Source organism: Sprattus sprattus (assembly GCF_963457725.1).
Source record: "Sprattus sprattus genome assembly, chromosome: 12".
In the NCBI taxonomy this organism is placed as follows: Eukaryota; Metazoa; Chordata; class Actinopteri; order Clupeiformes; family Clupeidae; genus Sprattus; species Sprattus sprattus.
Genome location: NC_137910.1, coordinates 16,994,854 through 17,002,353, shown reverse-complemented (window position 1 = coordinate 17,002,353; position 7,500 = coordinate 16,994,854). Strand labels below are relative to the sequence as shown.

Below are 7,500 nucleotides of genomic sequence, written 5' to 3'. Positions count from 1 at the left end.
GAGTCACAGAGGGGTTAGAAAAGGTTCCTGAAAGATGAGTCAGTCTGAGAAGGGGACAGTCTTTGAGTCTGCAATGGATCTGATATATGTGTGTTATGTGTGTGTGAGTGTGCCCTTTCAAATTTAAACTGAACTCTAGACAGAGTCCAGACATCGCATCAACGGTGTGTGTGTGTGTGTATAGTGAGTGGTCAGGGCTGCTCTGTGTGTGTGAGGTAGAGTGAAATGCTGACAGGGCAAAAGCTCCTCCTCATCGGCTCATAAAGACCAACCATAAGTCACCTACTCACCAGCTATATGCGAGAGCGCATCAATCAACCAGCACTACAGGGGGATAGAGACATGGGAGAGAGGGAAGAGAGAAATGGGGGAGAGATATGGGGAGAGGGATGGGGGAGAGAGATATGGAAAGAGGGATGCAGATGAGAGAAATGGGGGAGAGATATGGAGAGAGGGATAGGGAAAATTGGAATAGGGGAGACATTTGGATAGAGGGATGGGGGAGAGAGGGATAAGGAGAGATATTGGGGAAGGAGATAAAGAGAGAGAGATGAGAAGAGAGGGATGGGGAGGGAGATAAAGAGAGAGATGAGGAGAGGAATGTACTTGAGACAGAGGGATATGGCAGTAAGAGAGGATAGAAAATCCATGAATGGAGACACTACAGAAAACAGAAGAGGAACAACAAAAGTGGGAGGGAGAGAGGGAAGCAAAGAAGGAAAGCAAAGAAGGAGAGAGAGGGAAGTTAGAAAGGAAAGAGAAGGAGAAAGAGGGAAGCAAAGAAGGAAAGAGAAGAAGGAGAGAGAGGGAAGCAAAGAAGGAATGCATAGAAGGAAAGGGAAGAAGAAGACAGAGGTGTAGAACAGAGGAAGCAGAAAGGGTGTGAGAGAAGAACAGATAGTGAATGCCAGCAAATTACTTTCGGCATAAAGAGAAAAAACAAACTACTATAAAAGATAGCAACATAACCGTGCCAAATAACTACTATGAAAGATAACAATATAATCGCACCAATGAACTGCTATAAACGATAACAATATAATCACACCAATTAACTGCTATAAAAGTTAACAATAAAATCACGGCAATAGCAACATTTACATTTAGTCATTTAGCAGACGCTTTTATCCAAAGCGACTTACAATGTATACACATTTTACATTTGCACACTGCCCATCAGTAGCAATTAGGGGTTCAGTGTCTTGCATCTCTTAAGGATGCTTTGACAGGGAATTGAACTAGCAACCTTCTGATTACTAAACGACTTCTCTTCTCTACCAAATGGTCCAAAATCTTTGACAGCATTACCCAGCTTACATGGCAATATGGAAATGAGGTCTAGGGTCTAGGGTGTAGAGTCTGATGGAAGTTGGACAAGCCCAATTCTATTGATAGATGTTAAGAGTTCAAAGAAGAACACCCCACAACACATGAACATTAGCATCAGACCATCTAACCCTTACCCTATACATTGGCTACATGTACCCAAAAATGTCTGACATTATGTATGCATTTCCTTTCCTTTAATTTCAATCCCCAGTGTGGGGCACTAAAATCCAGTAGCCGGTGCTGAAGCTAACTAACTCAGTGGCACACACACACACACCTCAAACACACCAGGCTTAGCCAATACTGCTTCTCAAACACCAACGACAGTCGTCATAGTCTTTCAATTCCATTTTATATAGGGCCTCAAGGGAACATACCGCCTGAACCTACTGGACTAAGCGCAGAGGTGACAGGGGGAAGGAAAAAATCCCCCTTAAGAGGAATAAACCTTGAGCAGAACGTTGGCTCATGGGGGTGGGGGGGCATTGGGGGGGGGGGGGGGGGGGGGGGGTAGGGAAGAGGGGAGGGGATGGGAGAGAATTAGAAAGATGGCTGATTAAGTCATACACAGGATAAGCTTGCTAGCATACATGTGGCGATACATACAAACATAAGATGGTATGCAGCTGATACATGTACACAATACATACATGATACAAACACAATTAGTAGTGGATAAGATGAAAAGAGAGCTTTCAAGTATTGTAGGATAGCTTATTGGGTATACAGTGTGTTCATCAGGTTACTAGTATAAGGTTATGTAGAGGAATGAAACAGAAAACGATGTCAATGGTGGCAGTCATTTACATTAAGCGTAAAAAGGCTAGTAGAGTATGTAGATGTATCATGAGCGGGATGGAATGAATGCATGAAGGTGTGGTGGGGGTGGGTGGGTGTAGGCAGACTGTAGAAAGTTTCTGCAAGTAGATCAGGTGGAGAGACTACAGCAGCATCCCACAGCAGAGACAGTCTAGACTAGGAAGGGAAGAAAAGTTACAAAGTGAGGGGACAGAGTTGGGGTGCCTAATATGTGTATAAGTACATAATGGTTATGGTGATGAGGGACAAGGTTTCCACAACCATTAGCGGGGAAGGTCGTGCTATAAGAGAGAGCAAATTTGGTAAGTAAACATGAATTTGATGAACAGATAAAAAGATGTGAAATATGGCCATTTCTATCAGTATTAATGCCTTAGAATAATGTGATATAGACGGAGACGGAGAGGGAGAGGAAGAGGCTGTCTTGCATGGCGCGTGGAAATTTAGTTTATGTTATTTTTAGGGCTGGGCAACGATTAAAAAATGTAATCGCGATTAATCACATGATTTCCCTGATTAATCGCGATTAATCGCATTTCTATACACAAAAACCAATAATCAATTCAAAAGTAGTGTATAGCGCACTTTTATTTTAAATGTTCTGCCATATGAACAAAAGTGCCACAACATTTGTTGTGCAAACACTTAACATCATCATTTTTATATAGTAGCAGTTTAATAAAATAAATACTTTGTGTAATTCTCAACTTAAACAATGTTATCAAAACAAATACAAAACTGAAGCTTATTGCAACTGCCCGGGCATTGATGTTTAGAGTGTGGTGAAGCACCAGAAAGTTGTGTTGACAATATTACAACACAATTTGATGGCTGGTTTCCCTGTAATGTAACTAACCAGCCTGGTTATGACGTTGTTTCTGCCATAGCCCTATGACGTTTGTAGCTCGCTAGTTAATGGCAAATCCCCATGCTAGCTAGCACGTTAAAACTAGTTAGCTTAACTTATCGGGAGCCGGGAGGACATTATTGCACAACAAGCTCAAAATCACATTTTCGATAGTAGATTTTCTTGTCATCCTGATGTGATCTTAATGATAGATCCAGTAGGGTGACAGGCTAGGATAGCCAACTAATTAACTGCTGCTAGCATCATTCAGAGACAACGAACTTATAGATTCTAGCTAAACAGCTGACTGGTTAACGCCCAATGACGTTAACCTTTGCTGGAGGTGAAGCACAGGCAATGAATCGCCACATTATTTCGAGAAGTTTAGCTTTCGTGTATCTGTGTATCTTGTGTTAACTTGCGTGTGGTCAACTTTTCAAGTATATATGAGGCCGCAACAATTGTATGTCTGTGCCCTTCTCCAGGTTTGTTTATCCGCCCATTCTTTTATTTTCCGGTTGTTCAGCAGTCAAAATAAAAGCCTATTGGCAACAGACTTTTACAATAATACAATAAATACTCAAACCTGCGTTAACGCGCGATAAAATAATTGCCGGCGTTAATAAATTGATGAATTAACGCAAGATTAACACGTTAACTTGCCCAGCCCTAGTTATTTTGTTTATTTTGTTTTAGTTATGTTAAGTCATGGTTGGCTGACATGGTGCATGACAGTTTAAGTTATACAAGGATAGCAAGGGTGGCAGGATACAATAACAGTGCACAAGTGGCTGTTGACAGCTGCAACACATCCCGCATGCTGTACCTGGTGTAACAGGCCATAGTATACCCCCAGTCCGGAATACACCTGGGGTTGAAGGGGCCTAGGCTAGATTATACCCCGTGTATATTAAGGCCTAGGCCAATTTATTCTCCGGGGTATCAGTAGTGTTGAGTGATATACTCAAAAATTACTTTCTGTACGATGTCGCAACTCAACAGATTTGCTGTGGCCATAATCGAGAAATGCCAGATGGGTTCACATATTCATTCACATTTTGGTTCAAGTAGTCCTGTAGATTTTTTGTCAAGTCAGTGTTCATGTGGTGGCCAACTTTATCTCTACAAAGGGAGTGGTTGCCCTCTGATCCTGTCAGGATGTAGCTGATGGCCCAGAAGTAGCAGTTCCATCAGCTTTGGCTTGATATGTACGCCGTTGTTGTCCAAGGTCCTTTGTGCGTCCACAGTTCACAATTGCAGTGCGTTGTGTTTTATTATCTGTCAAGTGATAATAAAAGAGTGTCCACATATCTATTTTAATTTTTTCTTCCAGTACCAGAGTCCAGAGTGCTTGAACTTCAGCCTTCATCTTACGTTTGTTAGGATGTATCTTGCATTTCTGGGAACCTCAGGGAGTGGAGGGGCAATATATATATATGTATATATATATATATATATATATATATATATATTATTTTGTATTGCTAGGCGCAGTTTTTGGTGCCCCCCTCTAGGTTGCGCTCTTGGCAAACGCCTTTGTCGCCTACAGGAAGGGCCGGCCCTGCCTGGAGGGGTATAGTCTGGCCTAGGTTATTTTACACCCCCGGGTATAGTTTGGCCTAGGACAGTCTATCCCCTGGGGTAAAAACTCTGGTCTGGAGGGGTATAGTATGGCCTGGAATATTTTACACCCCCCGGGTATAGTTTGGCCTAGGACAGGTTATCCTCGGGGTATACTCTGGCCTGGGCCAAAGTATACCCAGGTTTAATCTGTGCGGGGGTTAATTTGGCCTGTTACACTGGGATCCATAAAGGCCCTCTTGCACAGGAAACATGTGCTTTCTGTAACCCACTTCTGCTAAACACAACAACATGGCTGACAAGAAGTATAAAGTACGTTGTGACAGATGACGGGTTTTGATGCATTATTCATGCCTATAGGATGCACTAACGAGGAATATGTTTAGTCTCGATTTAAAGATGGAAAGGATGTCCGCTTCTCAGATGGAGGCAGGAAGATTATTCCAAAGGAGGGGGGCTCGATAGCTTTTTGATATTCTTGAGACCTGCACTCTGGGAACAAAGTGGTCTTGGTTGGCAGTGGGGGACAAGTAATTCCTTGAGATAATTGGGAGCTAACACGTGTGTATTAGTTTGAGGCTCTTTTTTTGAGTTGCTACTACATCCGGACAGAAGAGCCTTGCAGCAGTCTAGTCATGACCTAATAAAAGGACCTAAGGGTAGCATGAACAAACTGAAGGGGCCAAGCACAGAGCCTGGGGGACTCCATGACTTACTCTGGTGTGACTGGATGGCTCATGGACATGTGAAGACTTACTCTGGTGTGATTGGATGGCTGATTGTGGACATGAAAACTGAGGACGGTCAGAAAGGTGACACCTAAACCAGGATATGGCACAGCCTTTGAAACAGACATGATGTTCGAGTCTCTGTAGCAAAATATTATGTTCTATTGTGTCTTTTCTAGCTCGGATGTGGTGCTTTGACTAACTGGGCTTTCCTTTACCACTAAGATGAAATTCTATAAGGATGGTTTGTCAGTCAAAGACAGAGGAAGGTTGCATGAAATGATGAAGTCCTGTATTTTGGATTCAGTAATGGCCTTCTGTCTGGAATGGACCTTGTTGTACACTTCTACTCCACTTGTCTGAGTCAAGAAAGGATCAATTCTGCTCTGTCCTGCACTTACTATGACTTTTGCAAATGATCATGGGGAATTAATCTGATGCTAAGATTTGGAGGATATAGCTAACATTATTGATTTGGAGGATATAGCTAACATTATTGATTTGGAGGATATGGCTAACATTATTATAGCAAGACCCATCTGGAACCACAGGTTCCTAAGATCTGTTTTCTGATCTGTTTTCTCTTTTCTGAATATAGAGAAGGCTAAAAACCGTGTCTCCCACCAACAACATCTTATAAGCTACTGTAAATTAACACATCTCTCTAGCCTCTCCGACCCAGTGTACTGGCAATCTAGTTATCCTGTGACGTAACATGCTCAACAATGGATAAAGGATAATGTTGGACAGCCGATGCTGAGGTAACATGTTTGCGAAACATCCCTAGGCCCTAGTTAGCTTGGCTTTCACATTACCAAGTGACTGGCTGACCTATCTGGGTGCGTTTTGAGGTGCCTGATGAGATGTGATGTGTGCGATCCAGAATCCTTTATCTTGGACAGCTTGCACCTTGGCATTCTTCTCTGTGGTCCTTGTGTGAAGGCATTAGAGCCGAAGGTTATCACAAACGGCACAACGGCTGCAGGAGTGCTTTCCATGGTCACTTTGTTGCTGCAGTTTACAGTCGTGGCCACACGCATGCCTAAAGTTACGTGTGATAGTAAGGGAGGGAATGCAATTTTCAGCATGCTTTTGGTGAAAGTAGTTATGGATATGTTATGGTTCTCAAGATGATTAGGGTTGTGACCTGTGATACAATGTGTCTGTGTCTGTAGTAGTTCAGTGTGTTAGTTTCACTGCGAAGCATGCCGATTCCCCCCTCCTGTTTGTGTGAATGTGTGTGTGTGTGTGTGATTATTAAGTATATAAGTATATAAACTATTTTAGGTTTGAATTACACTAGATTAATAAAAGGATATAAACTATTTTATGTTTGAATTCCGCTAGAAATAATAAAGGTATTTAAACTATTTTATGTTTGAATTCCACTAGATTAATTAAATTATATAAACTATTTTAAGTTTGACTTCCACTAGATTAATAAATGAATAACTACATTAATTAACTGCCTTAGCAATAATTAGCTACAATAATAAGACAGGGGGAAATCAGGGGGAGAGATAGAGGGAGAGAGAAAGAGAGAGGGAGAGAGAGAGGGAGAGAGAAAGAGAGAGGAAGAGGGGGAAACGAGGGGGAGTGGTAGAGGAAGAGAGGAAGAGAGAGGGACAGAGGGAAAGATGGGGAGAGATAGAGGAAGAGAGAGGGACCGGGAAAGGGGAAGAGAGAGAGATTGTAGCAGGAGATGAGTATAGATGAGGGCCTGATGTTGAGTCAGAGGAGAGAGTGTGTGTGTGTGTGTGTATGTGAATGTGTATGTGTGTGAGTCAGAGGGGAGAGTGTGTGTGTGTGTGTGTGTGTATGTGCGTGTGCGTGTGCGTGTGCGTGTGTGAGTCAGAGGAGAGCGAGGACACAGAAAGACAGAGAAAGAAAAGGGAGTTTTACGACCCACTGCAGTGGTCACGTGTGGACTATAGGCAACACAGCAACGTACAGGCATCCATACAGGCATCCATATGTCCCCTGCCAACGTACAGGCATAAATACACCCTCTTCCAACATACAGGCATCCATACATCCCCTGCCAACATACAGGCATCCATACAGGCTACCATACATCCCCTTCTAACATACAAGCATCCATACGTCCTCTTCTAACATATAGGCATCCATACGTCTCCTTCTAACATACAGGCATCCATACATCCCCTTCCAATGAACAGGAATCTACGTATATGA

General features: G+C 42.7%; 1 protein-coding gene across 1 annotated transcript in view; it reads right to left on the bottom strand.

The window, feature by feature from the left end:
* Window positions 1-7,500, bottom strand: part of crtac1b (cartilage acidic protein 1b) — a gene marked incomplete at both ends in the record, with an annotated part of 39,457 nt that overhangs the window by 21,363 nt on the left and 10,594 nt on the right. The window lies entirely within an intron of this gene.